Source organism: Procambarus clarkii, chromosome 38, assembly GCF_040958095.1.
Source record: "Procambarus clarkii isolate CNS0578487 chromosome 38, FALCON_Pclarkii_2.0, whole genome shotgun sequence".
Classification (NCBI taxonomy): Eukaryota; Metazoa; Arthropoda; class Malacostraca; order Decapoda; family Cambaridae; genus Procambarus; species Procambarus clarkii.
The window spans coordinates 40,846,068-40,862,663 of record NC_091187.1 but is presented as its reverse complement, the minus strand read 5'-3'; the positions used below and the strand labels follow the sequence as shown (position 1 = coordinate 40,862,663).

The 16,596-nt window shown below is 39.5% G+C and overlaps 1 protein-coding gene across 1 annotated transcript in view; it reads left to right on the top strand.

Moving 5' to 3' along the window:
* The first annotated feature begins 735 nt into the window (after nucleotides 1-735).
* The window catches only part of LOC123756332 (uncharacterized), a 128,499-nt gene continuing 112,638 nt past the window's right edge, over nucleotides 736-16,596 (top strand). The window contains exon 1 of the mRNA XM_069337537.1: nucleotides 736-982. The gene's annotated coding sequence lies outside the window, so the exon portion shown is untranslated. The remainder of the gene's footprint in view (nucleotides 983-16,596) is intronic.

Here is a 16,596-nt window from a genome sequence, read left to right as displayed (position 1 = left end):
GAATCCATCATTCACTAAAAGTTGCACAACAAGTGGGAGCGCCAGTAAAAAAAGCGAACCAAACCTTGGGAATAATCAAGCGTGCCTTTACCTTCAAGGAAACTAAAGTAGTCCTTCAATTGTATAAGTCTCTGGTGCGCCCCCACCTGGATTATTGCATACAGGCATTGAGACCTTATCTTCAGAAAGACATAGCTGCTCTGAAGAAGATGCAACACCGGGCAACAAAAATCATACCAGAGCTTAGTCATCTCTCGTATCAGAAAGGGTTGAGGGCCACTGGCCAAACAACACTGCAAACCAGGCATGACAAGGCGGTGCTCATCGAAACACTTAAAATACTCAACAATTTGGACGATGTTGATCCGGACACTTTCTTCAAAAGGTCAGATGTAACACGAACGAGGAGCAACGGGTTCAAGCTCAACAAGCCACAATGTAGGACAGAAAACAGGAGAGGCTTTTTCTCCCGTATGGTGGTAAACCCGTGGAACAGCCTACCAGCCAGAGAGAAGGTAAGGTAAACGCCAAAACTCTACTGGGTTTTAAAATACAGATAGAAAAGATCGTCCAGGCAAATGGGTAGGACCTTTGACAAGCCGCCAACTTCCTGTCCTCGTTGAGGCCACCAATATTAGTGTCTCAAGTAAATTAAACGTCGGCAAAGATCAGTAACCAAAGAAAATGGGAAGAGCAACGTGGCGAGTAAGCGAGCGAGCGAGTGACGTCATCACAACAAAGGTTGCTATGCGACGTCTCCACGACTCGTGAAGTTCGCCTGTCTTAAAGACCTGTGTCCACAATACCCGCCAAATTGTCCCTCCCACAGTACTCTCAGGACACTTATGGCAGTGTAAGTGTGTGGTGAGGCCACACCACTGAAGACATTGAGGATATACCACGAGGGAGAGACAAAACTGTTGAAGGAAGGAGTCACTGGCTCCACCTGACCACCTTGTTCCTCGCACTCTCATCATCCTCCGTAAGTACTGGAGTGCATTACCTGGTTGATGGGGTTCTGGGAGTTCTTCTACCTCCCAAGCCCGGCCCGAGGAAAGGCTCGACTTGTGAGAGTTTGGTCCACCAGGCTGTTGCTTGGAGCGGCCCGCAGGGCCACATACCCACCACAGCCTGGCTGATCCGGAACTTCTCTTAGAAAACAGTCCAGTTTTCTCTTGAAGATGTCCACGGTTGTTCCGGCAATATTTCTTATAGTCACTGGGAGAACGTTGAACAACCGTGGACCTCTGATGTTTATACAGCGAAGAGTTAGGGGTGACATGATAGAGGTTTACAAGTGGATGAATGGACACAACAAAGGGGATATTAATATGGTATTAAAAGTATCAGCACAAGACAGAACACGAAACAATGGGTATAAATTGGATAAATTTAGATTTAGGAAAGACTAGGGTAAATACTGGTTTGGTAACAGGGTTGTTGATTGTTGATTTGTGGAACCAATTACCGCGTAACGTGGTGGAGGTGGGGTCCCACGATTGTTTCAAGCATGGGTTGGACATGTAAATGAGTGGGATTGGGTGGTTATAGATAGGAGCTGCCTCGTATGGGCCAATAGGCCGTCTGCAGTTGCCTTTGCTCTTATGTTCTTATGTTCTCTGATTGTGCCTATGGCACCTCTGCTCTTCACTGGTTCAATCCTGCATTTTCTTCCATATCATTCACTCCAGTACGTTGTTATTTTACTGTGTAGATTTGGGACCTGGCCCTCCAGTATTTTCCATGTGTATATTATTTGGTATTTCTCTCGTCTCCTTTCTAGAGGGTACATTTGGAGAGCTTTGAGACGATCCCAATAATTTAGGTGTTTTATCTCAACGATGCGTGCCATATATGTTCTTTGTATTCCCTCTATTTCAGCAATCTCTCCTGCTCTGAAGGGGGCAAGTGAGTACTGAGCTTTCTGCTCCACCATTGTCTGCTCCAACATTTATTTATTTATTTATTTATGCATATACAAGAATGTACATAAGGAATGTGAGGATACAAATATGGTAATTACAGTCTTGTAAAGCCACTAGCACGCGCAGCGTTTCGGGCAGGTCCTTAATCTAAAAAATTTTTAAGGAGGTAAATACTTGCAAAATTTATAGACAAAAAAATGATAACAGATTACATGAAATAAAAAAAAAAAAAAGATGATGAGAGAAAATTGTAGGTACAGTATATTAAAGCACATAGGTAGCTAAGATTGATTGCAATGACAGCTTGAATGGTAGTTGACAAAAAATTGGTAGGCACAATACAGCAGAAACAATATAAGATTGATTGCAATGACAGCTTGAATGGTAGTTGACAAAAATTGGTAGTCACAATACAGCATATGGCTAGCACATAAAAGAAGACAGCAATGAACACAATGATAATGTTGTTTGATATTACATAAAAATTAGGAGATTGGGTAACATTGTCTTACACCCCCAACATACAATTGTTAATAATAAAAATAATAAAAATCTATTTAGGAAAAGTATATACATAGTTGCAGAGGAAAATAAAAAATTAATACAAAGAAGGTGATATTTAAGGATGACAAGCATAGACTATTACATTATGGAGTCAGTAGTTCTAGCAACAGTACAGTAGTTTATTTACATTAATTATAGAATGGAAATACAAGGTGTAATTTAGAAAAGCAAGTGAACTATTCCTCATAACATTTTCTTTGAACATATCAGAACATAGAGTAACATACTATAATATAAGGTTAATTTGGCCAACACTTACAAATAACCAAGATCATAAAGGACACGAGTAAACACTTTATCAAAGAAATGCATGAAATTAGATGACATTAAATGTAGACAGTAAATGTAGAAATTAAATGTGTGTACTCGCTTGAATGAACTATATGGGGCATAGCCGATTCATTCCAGTGTGGAATTCATTCCATCCGTTCGTCCCCAGCAACCCCCTTTCCCCCCCAAAAAAAAAATACAATCACATTAATGCATATGCCAGTCCACATTTGCCTTATGAAAAATTTAAATAATAAAGAATTTGAATTGCAATGAAATAAATTGATATTGCACATTACAGTACTGTACTTACCCTACCAGTTGAGTTGTGTAGTGCAAACTTTGTTAGCCTTAATATCCTGAGAGTGCCACACATATGAATATAAATTGTTTAAAGAACAGTAACTTTTCTAACAAATGTACATTATACACTACAGTCTGTACATAAAGTACAGACCACTAGAATCACACTACTGCAGTACACTTATATCATATAAACTACACTTTGTACATTTAATGTCATTAGAATTGTGCTGTACAGCTCAATTGTTACTCTCAGGTAAGTTATGGCTAGTGCTGGGTGCTGGTCCAGTTGCCTGGGCATCCTTGGAAGGTAAGTCCTTGCTAGTGCTGGGTGCTGGTCTAGTGGCCTGGGCATCCTCAGAAGGTGAGTCCTTGCTAGTGCTGGGTGCTGGTCCAGTTGCCTGAGCATCCTTGGAAGGTGAGTCCTTGCTAGTGCTGGGTGCTGGTCCAGTTGCCTGGGCATCCTCAGAACGTGAGTCCTTGCTAGTGCTGGGTGCTGGTCCAGTTGCCTGGGCATCCTTGGAAGGTGAGTCCTTGCTAGTGCTGGGTGCTGGTCCAGTTGCCTGGGCATCCTCGGAAGGTGAGTCCTTGCTAGTGCTGGGTGCTGGTCCAGTTGCCTGGGCATCCTCAGAAGGAGTGTCCTTGCTAGTGCTGGGTGCTGGTCCAGTTGCCTGTACATCCTTTGAAGGTGAGTCCTTGCTAGTGCTGGGTGCTAGTCCAGTGTCCTGGGCATCCTCAGAAGGTGAGTCTTTGCTATTGCTGGGTGCTGGTCCTGTAGGCCTACTGTGAAAACCGTACCAAAAACTTTTGAATCTTAGATTGTTTCTTTGTCGTGTGCTTCATTATAATATCTTTCATGTCCTTTAGGTGCAGGTAATAATCTGTCAGCTCTTCATTATCAGTTACAACAACCAAATCAAGCAGATCATTAACCTTTTGCAATGATGCAGCATATGGAATAGGTAACACACTATCATCTTTCTCTTCCACATCTTCATCATTATTACCAGTAACAGACTAGATAATCTCATCATCAGTTAATTCACAATAACCTGGATCATCAGCATCATTATCTAACCACGCATTCACATCAGAAAGTTGCAAATCTTCCTCACATGCATCTCTGAATGTCTCAAAAATCGCATTATCAAAGCCCTCAAAATCATAGTTATCTTCATCTTCATTCTAACCACGTACCGGACTCAGAATTTTATTCCATGCATTCTTTAACCCTTAAATGGCGCATAGCTATATACCATTTGACACCCACAGGCGCATACCAAAAAAAAAAAAAAAAATTATTTTTTCTTCCTAACCTGTTAATTTGTGTTCACTGATCACGGGAAAAATAATAAAAAAATCGTAAGTGGCATATATTGCCCACTATAGGGCGGGGAAGTGTGACAGAAATCAGGCGCTGACTGAGCGTGCGTCCCAGGCGGTCTGTTGATCGCCAGCTGTCAGGCCGGAGTTTCCACAAAGAGTTAATTACCTAATTATTTCAATGTCTCTGATTTTTCATAGTTTTTTTGCTGTAATATTATTCAATAGTGTGTAGTGTGATATATTTATATAATAAAATGAGTGAATCATCGCTGTACTCAAAAATATGGTGTGCATATTGTTGATTCAATTATGTTCATCAAACAGTGAACAAATACTTTGTCGGTTATTACACTATATACACAGGTTATATATAAGTATCTGCATGTTTTGTTCAGCATAACGAACCACTAAGTTGGTATGCTGAGTGGCAGTGGCAGTGGCAGGCAGTGACTGGCTGCCACTGGCTGCCACTCCCTCCCTCACCTCACCTCACCTGACTTGCCACCATTCTCCACCCACTCCATTCTCCATACTGTTTTTGCTTTTATATACATACGTTATATATAAGTATTTACATGTTTTGTTCACCATAACTGTACATCTAAGCTTGTATGGTGAGTAAAGACGTAGCTACTCACACAGTCAGCTGATGGCTGCTGCCCTCAAGGCCAGACGCACTAATATTTCTCCTACAACAATACTGTGTGGTGCTATTACGCTATATACATACATTATATATAAATATCTACCTGTTTTATTCACCATACTTGTACAAGTAAACTGGTATGGTGCCCAAAGACCATCGTGGTCATCAGTAAACAACATGATAAGTCCTGCAGACGACGCTCCTCCCTCACCAAAATGGCGGCTCCCAACCTCCTACTCTCGCTGTTATCTCACACTATACACACGTTATATATAAGTATCTACATTTGTGTTCACCATAGCGAACCACTAAGCTGGTATGGTGAGTGCAGTCAATAAAAGATGGCCACATACACTCAAAAGACAACGCCACCATCCTCCCTCCCACAGCATTACTCCTCCCTCCATGGCGCACAGCGCCAAATATCACCACAATCCTGCTATTATCAGAACCCTGGTCAGTTTTATCACAGTCAGAGGTCGTCTGTAATAATGTCATCGCTACATAATAGCATGAACAAGTATATTATGGCATTTTTAGGCGATGCTTTGGTCACAAGCTGAACAGCAGTGCTGTGAGTTCATACTGCGTGCGTCAGGCTTGGTGGCTCACTCAATACTAAGGCCCCTATCACCCGGGAGTTTGGCCCATGATTTTTTAAAAAAATGGTGTCTGTTTACAAGAGCCCTGATGAAGGTGTGGTGAACCCCGTGTATCCGCGGGCTGTTTAAATCTTGCGTAGTACTCCAAAGCATCACATGATGCGATGCGCAATTTACTGCAAGTCGGTCAAAGCATCATATGATGTGATGCGCAATTGAAGGGTTAATGTGGTGACATTTAACTCACTCCATTCTATGGCCTAGTTGTAAATTGCATCTTTAATTGAATATTTCTTGAAGTTTTCTAATGTTCTACTAGCCTTTGTATGAACAAATCCACAAGGGCCGTGACAAGGATTCGAACTTGCGTCTGAGAGCATACTTTGTATCCTTATTAGTCACTGTGTTGCTTGGGCTTTAAATATGGATACCCCCTGTGTGCAGGAAATAAATTCTTGGCAAATTTTTTTTTCTCTTCTAATGTTAAAATAAAGTCTCTGATCACGGGAAACTAAAAAATAAATGTTGTATGTAATTACCTAAGTGTAACTACCTAAGTGTAGTTACAGGATGAGAACTATGCTCGTGGTGTCCTGTCTTCCCAGCACTCTTTGTCATATAACGCTTTGAAACTACTGACAGTCGTGGCCTCCACCACCTTCTCCCCAAACTTGTTCCAACTGTCTACCACTCTGTTTGCGAAAGTGAATTTTCTTATATTTCTTCGGCATCTGTGTTTAGCTAGTTTATATCTATGACCTCTTGTTCTTAAAGTTCCAGGTCTCAGGAAATCTTCCCTATCGATTTTATCAATTCCTGTTACTATTTTGTATGTAGTGATCATATCACCTCTTTTTCTTCTGTCTTCTAGTTTTGGCATATTTAATGCCTCTAACCTCTCCTCGTAGCTCTTGCCCTTCAGTTCTGGGAGCCACTTAGTAGCATGTCTTTGCACCTTTTCCAGTTTGCTGATGTGCTTCTTAAGATATGGGCACCACACAACTGCTGCATATTCTAGCTTTGGCCGAACAAAAGTCATGAACAATTTCTTTAGTATATCGCCATCCATGTATTTAAAAGCAATTCTGAAGTTAGAAAGCGTGGCATCGGCTCCTCGCACAATATTCTTTATGTGGTCCTCATGTGATAGTTTTCTATCTAGAACCACCCCTAGATCTCTTTCTTTATCAGAATTCTTTAAAGATTTCTCACATAATATATAGGTTGTGTGGGGTCTATGTTCTCCTATTCCACATTCCATAACATGGCATTTATTAACATTAAATTCCATTTGCCAAGTGGTGCTCCATGTACTTATTTTGTCCAGGTCTTCTTGAAGGGCATGACAATCATCTAAGTTTCTTATCCTTCCTATTATCTTAGCATCATCAGCAAACATGTTCATATAATTCTGTATACCAACTGGTAGATCATTTATGTACACAATAAACATCACTGGTGTAAGAACTGAACCCTGTGGTACTCCACTTGTGACATTTCTCCATTCCGATACATTGCCTCTGATTACTGCCCTCATTTTTCTATCAGTCAGAAAATTTTTCATCCATGATAGAAGCTTACCTGTCACCCCTCCAATATTTTCCAGTTTCCAGAACAACCTCTTATGTGGAACTCTGTCGAAAGCCTTTTTTAGGTCCAGATAGATGCAGTCAACCCAACCATCTCTTTCCTGTAATATCTCTGTTGCTCGATCATAGAAACTGAGTAAATTCGATACACAGGATCTTCCAGATCGAAAACCATACTGTCTATATGATATCATTTCTCTCCAGGTGTTCTACCCCTTTAGATTTAATTATTTTTTCCAGTATTTTGACTATTACACTTGTCAATGATACCGGTCTATAATTAAGGGGGTCTTCCCTGCTTCCACTTTTGTAGATTGGAACTATGTTAGCCTTTTTCCACATATCAGCTACAACTCCTGTAAACAGGGATGCCTGAAAAATCAGTTGAAGAGGAATGCTGAGCTCAGGTGCACATTCTCTCAGAACCCATGGTGAAACTCCATCTGGACCAACTGCTTTGTACTTATTTAGGTCCTTGAGCATTTTTTCCACTTCGTCTCTAGACACCTCTATGTGCTCTATGTTGTTCTCTGGAATTCTTATTGTATCTGGTTCCCTGAAGATTTCATTTTGTACAAACACACTTTGGAACTTTTCGTTTAATGTTTCACACATTTCCATTTCATTTTCCGTGAATCTATTTCCCATTTTCAACCTCTGAATATTATCCTTTACCTGCAATTTGTTGTTTATGAATTTATAGAATAGACCTGGTTTTGTTTTACATTTGTCTGCAATCCCTTTTTCAAAATTTCTTTCTGCCTCTCTCCTCACTGCCGTGTAGTTGTTTCTCGCATCTTTGTATCGCTGGTATGTTTGGGGGTTTGTCCTCTTCCTGTATTGATTCCATTTTTGTGTCTTTTGGTATCTGGCCCTCTCGCACTTTTTGTTGAACCAATCCTGTTTCCTAGTTCTGCTTCTCTGTTTTGGTATAAATTTTTTTGTGCCTTTATCATATATTTCACAAAACCTGACATACATCTCATTCACTTCCTTGCCTAGCAACAAGTCTGTCCAATTATACTCACTAAAAAGTTTTCTAAGGTTGCCATAATGTCCTCTCCTTAAGTCAGGTTTTTCATTTGCATCGACCGTCATATTTTCTTCCAGATTATAATGCATTGCATATTTTATTCCCAAAAAGACATGGTCACTTTTACCCAAGGGAGGAAGGTACTGAATGTCAAATATTTCTTCCTCCTTCCTGGTAAATATCAAATCTAGCATGGAGGGAACGTCCCCTTCCCTCATCCTCGTAGCTTGTTTAACTGACATACTTTAGCCGTGATGGAGCTGGGAATTTGAGCAAATTTTGGGCACTGGGCGATGGAGTGCTCAGGGTTCATCGCTATGCTCAAAATTATGGGGCTTATATATGTGACATATATATATATATATATATATATATATATATATATATATATATATATATATATATATATATATATATATATATATATACTTATTTATTTATTTATTTATTTATTTATTTATTTATTTATATACAAGAAGGTACATTGGGTTTGTGAGTATACATAGCATGGTATTTACAATCTTGTAAAGCCGCTAATACGCACAGCGTTTCGGGCAGGTCCTTAATCTAACAGATAATTTTAAGTAGGTAAATTCTAGCAGAATTAATAAAATGATAACAGATACATTGCAAGAAAAAAATGAGATGAGAGAAATTAGTAGGTATATTAAAGCACATTGGTATATTAAAGCTCTGATTGATTGCATTGACAGATTGATTGGTAATTTAAACAAAGATTAATAGACACAATACAGCAAATTGATAGTGCATATAAGAAGACAGCAATGATCACAATGGTAAAGTTTTTTTTTTTTTTTTTTTTTTTTGGAGATATATACAAGAGTTGTTACATTCTTGTACAGCCACTAGTACGCGTAGCGTTTCGGGCAGGTCCCTGGAATACGATCCCCGCCGCGAAGAATCGTTTTTTCATCCAAGTACACATTTTACTGTTGCGTTAAACAGAGGCTACAGTTAAGGAATTGCGCCCAGTAAATCCTCCCCGGCCAGGATACGAACCCATGACATAGCGCTCGCGGAACGCCAGGCGAGTGTCTTACCACTACACCACGGAGACTGTAAGACTGTTTGGATTGGGTACATCAAGATTGGGAGATTGGGTAGCACTAGATACAGTGGAACCTCTATTAACGAGTGGCTCTATTAACGAGTTTTTCCAGTAACGAGCAAGCCACTCGCAGCAAATTTGTCTCTATTGACGAGCTCGCCTCTATTAACGAGTGAAACCACATGGCGCTTCCTAGCGTCTCGCGGGTTCTCGCAAATTCTCGGACGCCTCCGACGCCAGTGTTGTTGTTGTATCTCACACGACAAGCATCCCTCTGGATTTATTTGAGCTTTTCTTTGGGTTTTTAGTGGTTTTGCGACTACAATTTGTAACAAACGATGTCTCCAAAGAAGCTGCTTGCTAAAGATAGTGTTGTCAAGAGGAAGAAAGACACAATTACTGTGGATTTAAAGAAGGAAATTATAGCAAAGCATGAGTGTGGTGTCTGTGTGATTGATCTCACAAGGAAGTATGGCAGGTCCTCATCAACAATTTACACCATTAGTAAGGGAATGAGGAGGTAAGGGAGGATGCTGCCTCTTAAACTGAGATCAGGGAAGTGTTTGGAATGTTTGAAAAGGTGAACGCATTCTTGGAAAAGCTGCCCTGATAAAGCAATGACAACCCGGTGTGTGAAAATGTTTAATTAATTTATCACTTTGTGATAACACTTTATGAAAGTGTTATCACTTTCGCAGGTATATGTCGCTTGAACATAACACACTTTTTTTCTCTTGAATGTTCCCAAACACCGCGCTCAAGCGTCATTTGAGCAAATATTTCTATAAAATCCAATTCTTATCCGATTGACTTGGGGATTGTATACAAGTTTGCCATGAAATTTCCGTTTTCTTTAATAACCACATTGCCTATTTGAGAAAACGGCATTGTATTGTATCTTCGGGGTAAGACTATTATATTGTTGACACAACGAGTGTAATCAACGTAGTTTTTTATTTGGTGCTGGTCTAACGCATCCTTGTGTGACATTTGAAATGAAATTTGGGTGAAATTCCCAAGAAGAGAGAGTCCGCCTGACTCAGAGGTGGATTCTCCTTCCACACCATAACCCCTCTCCTCCTTCCCACCTCTCCATTGTCTCCCTCAAGCCAGCAACTACTCTTCATAAGGTAAAGTAAATATTAAAACACTACAACAAAACATTTATATTTACATGTGCAGTATTATATTTACATAAAAAAAAGTCATACAAGTATGGATGTTTTTGGGAGTGGAACGGATTAAATTTATTTCCTTTATTTTAAATGGGGAAATTTGTTTCCAAAGACGAGTTTTCCAGGTAACGAGCTCGGTGCCAGAACGGATTAAACTCGTTAATAGAGGTTCCACTGTACAGTGCAATTTTAAAGCAACAAGGTAGAAAACTATGAAGATGAAATTAGGTACTTTTTAGTTTTGTTTTTGAATGACGCCAAAGTTGGACAGCTTTTCAATTCATTAGGGAGTGAGTTCCATAGACTAGGTCCCTTTATTTGTATAGAGTGTTTACTCTGATTAAGTTTGACTGGGGATATCACAGAGATATTTATTTCTGGTGTGGTGATAATGGGTCCTATTATATCTGTCCAGGGAAAGTTTCAGTGCAGGATTTGCATTTAAGAACAGGGTTTTGTAAATGTAGTTGACACAAGAGAATGTGTGGAGTGAGATTATATTTAGCATGTTTAGGGAGTTAAACAAGGGGGCTGAGTGTTGTCTGAGAGCAGAAATGGTTATTATTCTGATAGCAGATTTTTGCTGGGTAATGATGGACTTGAGGTGGTTTGCAGTGGTTGAACCCCATGCACAGATACCATAATTAAGATAGGGATAGATAAGTGCATAATATAGTGAGATGAGAGCAGAGTTAGGTACATAATATCTGATTTTGGAGAGTATACCAACTGTTTTAGAGACTTTCTTAGTTATGTGTTGTATGTGGGTGCTGAAGTTGAGTCTTTTGTCTAGGAATAGGCCATGAAACTTTCCATCATTTTTATTACTAATGTTAACATTGTCTATCTGAAGCTGAATTGCATTTGTTGATTTGCTACCAAATAAGATGTAGTAGGTCTTTTCTATGTTAAGTGATAGTTTGTTGATTGACATCCATAAGTGAACTTTTTTTAGTTCATTATTAACAACATTATTTAGTGTATGTAGGTTGGGGTTAGAATATATGAGGGTAGTATCATCAGCAAACAATATAGGTTTCAGAATGTTAGAGACATTAGACAGATCATTGATTTATATAAGAAATAGGAGAGGTCCCAAGATGCTGCCCAGTGGCACTCCAACGGGTATTGGTAGAGTGGGAGAGGTTATATCATTAATGGCTACACATTGGTGTCTATCACTATGATAGGATTGGATATAGTCCAGGGCATGGCCTCAGATTCCATTGTAACACCGTAAAGTGTTTTGTTTTGTTGTATTTAATATATATATATATATGTATACAGTATATATATATATATATATATATATATATATATATATATATATATATATATATATATATATATATATATATATATATATATATATATATATATACTGTAACCCCGGGATTCAAACATCCGGAAAACGCCTTTATACGGCCAAAATCGTGATCGGATAAAGTTATCACAATATCCGGCCAAAATGGCCACAGGAACCGGATAAAAGCTGGTTTGGCCGGATGAAAATACGGCCATACGGTATTAATCCCGTCTGTGGCTCTAGACGCATGGTGGAGGTGGGTGGGTGGTGTTGGGAGGGTGGGAGGGGTGCGTCAGGAGGGACCACCTGGGTACAGGAATTACCATTAATTTTAGAACAATTAATCATAGCCACAAACAAATGAAATAAGTACTAGTAATTATGTAATAACAAATAAATAAGTTTCCTAAAAGCATTGTGCACAGGCTGAAGTTTCCTTCAAAAATATTGTGAATTTTTTTCCTCCTGGCGGCCTACGTAACGCGCTATAGCTGCCCCACCCCAAGTGGACCTGTCCAACACTGGTCAACCCATGTGCTCCCGTCCCTCGTGTTATACACAGTGCTGCGCCATTAGTGAAATATTTTTTTAAATAACTATTTTATTGTCATAGTAACTTTGAACATTTTTGGCCAAGACTATGTCTGGTAGCAGCATCAATCGTTCTGGAGGTGTTAAGAGGAAGAAAGTTGTCCTAACAATTAAAGACAAGTCACTGTTATACACCTCAACCAGTGCGGCCTCACAGTGTTGCGCCATTAGTGAAATATTTTTTTAAATAACTTTCTTAATTTTCATAGTAATTTTGAACATTTTTGGCCAAGAATATGTCTGGTAGCAGCATCAATCGTTCTGGAAGTGTTAAGAGGAAGAAGATTGTCCTAGCAATTAAAGACAAGTTACGTGTTGTTCAACCAGTGAGGCGTCACAGGCAGCCAAGCGCCTTCAACAAGTGAGGCGCCACAGGCAAGCCAAGCTCCTTCAACAAGTGAGGCATTACAGGCAAGCCAAGCGCTTTCAACAAGTGACGCGCCACAGGCAAGCCAAGTGCCTTCAACAAGTGAGGCGCCACAGGCAAGCCAAGTGCCTTTAACAAGTGAGGCGTCACAGGCAAGCCAAGCGCCTTCAACAAGTGAGGGCATGCAAGCGCTTCAACAAGTGAGGTGCAAGCAAGCGCCTTCAACAAGTGAGGCCTCACAGGCAACCCAAATGCCTTCAACCAGTGAGGCTTCAGCAGCTGGCAGTCAAAACTAACTTAGCTTAATGAACTGTACAGTAATTTTAAGTGTTAATTTTAGTGTTGTGTTAGTATAGGTTACGTAAATTGTTAAGAATTTTTAACTTCAAGATGTGTGGCATCAATCAAGAAGACGAACACCAACAAGGTAAGTTGAGGTTTCTAGTTGAATATTTAATAATTGTATGTGGCAAGGCAATTCAAATTATGTTGTTTGTAGTATAAAAATAGTTGGAAATGGTCACTTTTGGACTCGTAAGTGAAAAAGTACCATTATCCGAAAAATGTGATAATCCGGCTGGGGGTCCTTCCCATATAGTCCGGATGATCGAGTGGAGACGTGTATATATATATATATATATATATATATATATATATATATATATATATATATATATATATATATATATATATATATATATATTATTAAATATGACCGAAAAAGTAAGATTAATAATTCTAACACGAATTTTCTCAATCTTTCGTACATTACGCTTCACTGTTGGAGGTAAATAAAAAATCACTTCTCCAAAATTCATTTATATTTCTAGTCTGACGCGACACGGGCGCGTTTCGTAAAACTTATTACATTTTCAAAGACTTCACAAATACACAACTGATTTGAACGTATCTCTGATTTTATATCTACATTTGAGTGAGGTGGGAAGGGTGATGTGGCATTAACACAAGACAGAACAGGAGGGGATATTAATAGGGTATTAAAAGTATCAACACAAGACAGAACAGAAACAATGGGTATTGAATAGAAGTGTTTGTAGAAAGCCTATTGGTCCATATTTCTTGATGCTTCTATATTGGAGCGGAGTCTTGAGGTGGGTAGAATATAGTTGTGCAATAATTGGCTGTTGATTGCTGGTGTTGACTTCTTGATGTGTAGTGCCTCGCAAACGTCAAGCCGCCTGCTATCGCTGTATCTATCGATGATTTCTGTGTTGTTTACTAGGATTTCTCTGGCGATGGTTTGGTTATGGGAAGAGATTATATGTTCCTTAATGGAGCCCTGTTGCTTATGCATCGTTAAACGCCTAGAAAGAGATGTTGTTGTCTTGCCTATATACTGGGTTTTTTGGAGCTTACAGTCCCCAAGTGGGCATTTGAAGGCATAGACGACATTAGTCTCTTTTAAAGCGTTCTGTTTTGTGTCTGGAGAGTTTCTCATGAGTAGGCTGGCCGTTTTTCTGGTTTTATAGTAAATCGTCAGTTGTATCCTCCGATTTTTGTCTGTAGGGATAACGTTTCTATTAACAATATCTTTCAGGACCCTTTCCTCCGTTTTATGAGCTGTGGAAAAGAAGTTCCTGTAAAATAGTCTAATAGGGGGTATAGGTGTTGTGTTAGTTGTCTCTTCAGAGGTTGCATCTGCAGAAGCTGAAGGAGGCATTTGAGCAGAGTTCCGTGCTGCGTTTCACTTACGAGACAGAAAAGGATGGGAAGCTGCCTTTTCTAGATGTAACAGTCATGGAAAAGGGCGGAGGTTTCCACACTGCAGTCTACACTAAGGAAACAAACATAGGAATGTGCCTAAATGCCAACAGCGACTGCCCTGACAGGTACAAGAGGAGTGTTGTTAACGCATACGTCGACCGTGCTCTCAGCCACAGCTCAGAATGGAAGCAAGTCGACGAAGAACTCTGTAGGGTAAGGCAGGTCCTAGTCAATAACGGCTTCTCCAATGGTTTCATCGAAGACATCATAAGAAGGAAAGTGAAAAGCCATGCAACCTCTGAAGAGACAACTAACACAACACCTATACCCCCTATTAGACTATTTTACAGGAACTTCTTTTCCACAGCTCATAAAACGGAGGAAAGGGTCCTGAAAGATATTGTTAATAGAAACGTTATCCCTACAGACAAAAATCAGAGGATACAACTGACGATTTACTATAAAACCAGAAAAACGGCCAGCCTACTCATGAGAAACTCTCCAGACACAAAACAGAACGCTTTAAAAGAGACTAATGTCGTCTATGCCTTCAAATGCCCACTTGGGGACTGTAAGCTCCAAAAAACCCAGTATATAGGCAAGACAACAACATCTCTTTCTAGGCGTTTAACGATGCATAAGCAACAGGGCTCCATTAAGGAACATATAATCTCTTCCCATAACCAAACCATCGCCAGAGAAATCCTAGTAAACAACACAGAAATCATCGATAGATACAGCGATAGCAGGCGGCTTGACGTTTGCGAGGCACTACACATCAAGAAGTCAACACCAGCAATCAACAGCCAATTATTGCACAACTATATTCTACCCACCTCAAGACTCCGCTCCAATATAGAAGCATCAAGAAATATGGACCAATAGGCTTTCTACAAACACTTCTATTCAATACCCATTGTTTCTGTTCTGTCTTGTGTTGATACTTTTAATACCCTATTAATATCCCCTCCTGTTCTGTCTTGTGTTAATGCCACATCACCCTTCCCACCTCACTCAAATGTAGATATAAAATCAGAGATACGTTCTAATCAGTTGTGTATTTGTGAAGTCTTTGAAAATGTAATAAGTTTTACGAAACGCGCCCGTTTCGCGTCAGACTAGAAATAAAAATGAATTTTGGAGAAGTGATTTTTTATTTACCTCCAACAGTGAAGCGTAATGTACGAAAGATTGAGAAAATTCGTGTTAGAATTATTAATCTTACTTTTTCGGTCATATTTAATAATATATGTCTACAGGAAAGACTGCTACCAAAATATACTAATATATATATATATATATATACAGTACAACCTCGATTCAACGTACCCCGATTCAACGAATCTCCGGCTAGTTCGCACACTTTTCAGGCCGAATTTACTCACCCGGTTCGACGAACAATGGTTCGCCGAAGCGAGGGATGTTCGGATTTGCTTACGATGTCCAGACAGAGTTCACAGACTGGTGGAAAACTTTCCCATTCTATAACAGATTACAATTAATAATTCTCTCATATGACAAGTTGGATCACACAAGTGGATCACACAAGTGGACCACACAAATGGACCACACATGTGGACCACAAGTGGTCCACAAGCTTACGATTTTGGGACAGAGTTCACAGAGTGGTGGAAAACTTTCTCATTCTATCACAGATTACAAATAATAATTCCTTCATAAGAAGTTGGATCACACAAGTGAACCATATGAACCAAACACCAGCCAAAATGGTCCACACAAACACCAGCCAAAATGGTCCACACAAACACCAGCCAGTGATCCACACAAGTGAACAACTGAGTTTCCATGATTTTCGTTCACTGATTTGGGGCACACGTATCTTTGTACATTAATTTAAAGGATGAAGCGTGATTACCTAGCTACATGTGGTAAAATCTCCTTATAGACATTTTCTGTGATGAAACAAGATGAGTGAGGGTGGACAGATAAGAGAATACTGTACTGTAAACCTCACTTTACAGTGAGGTTTCACTCACTTTCGTCTGTGTGTCGTCATAGTTCAGTGACCCATGACTTTTGAAAGTTTCATATTAATAAATAATTTCTAAAACCAGTGTTTTAATAGCTTTTTATTATCCTAATTA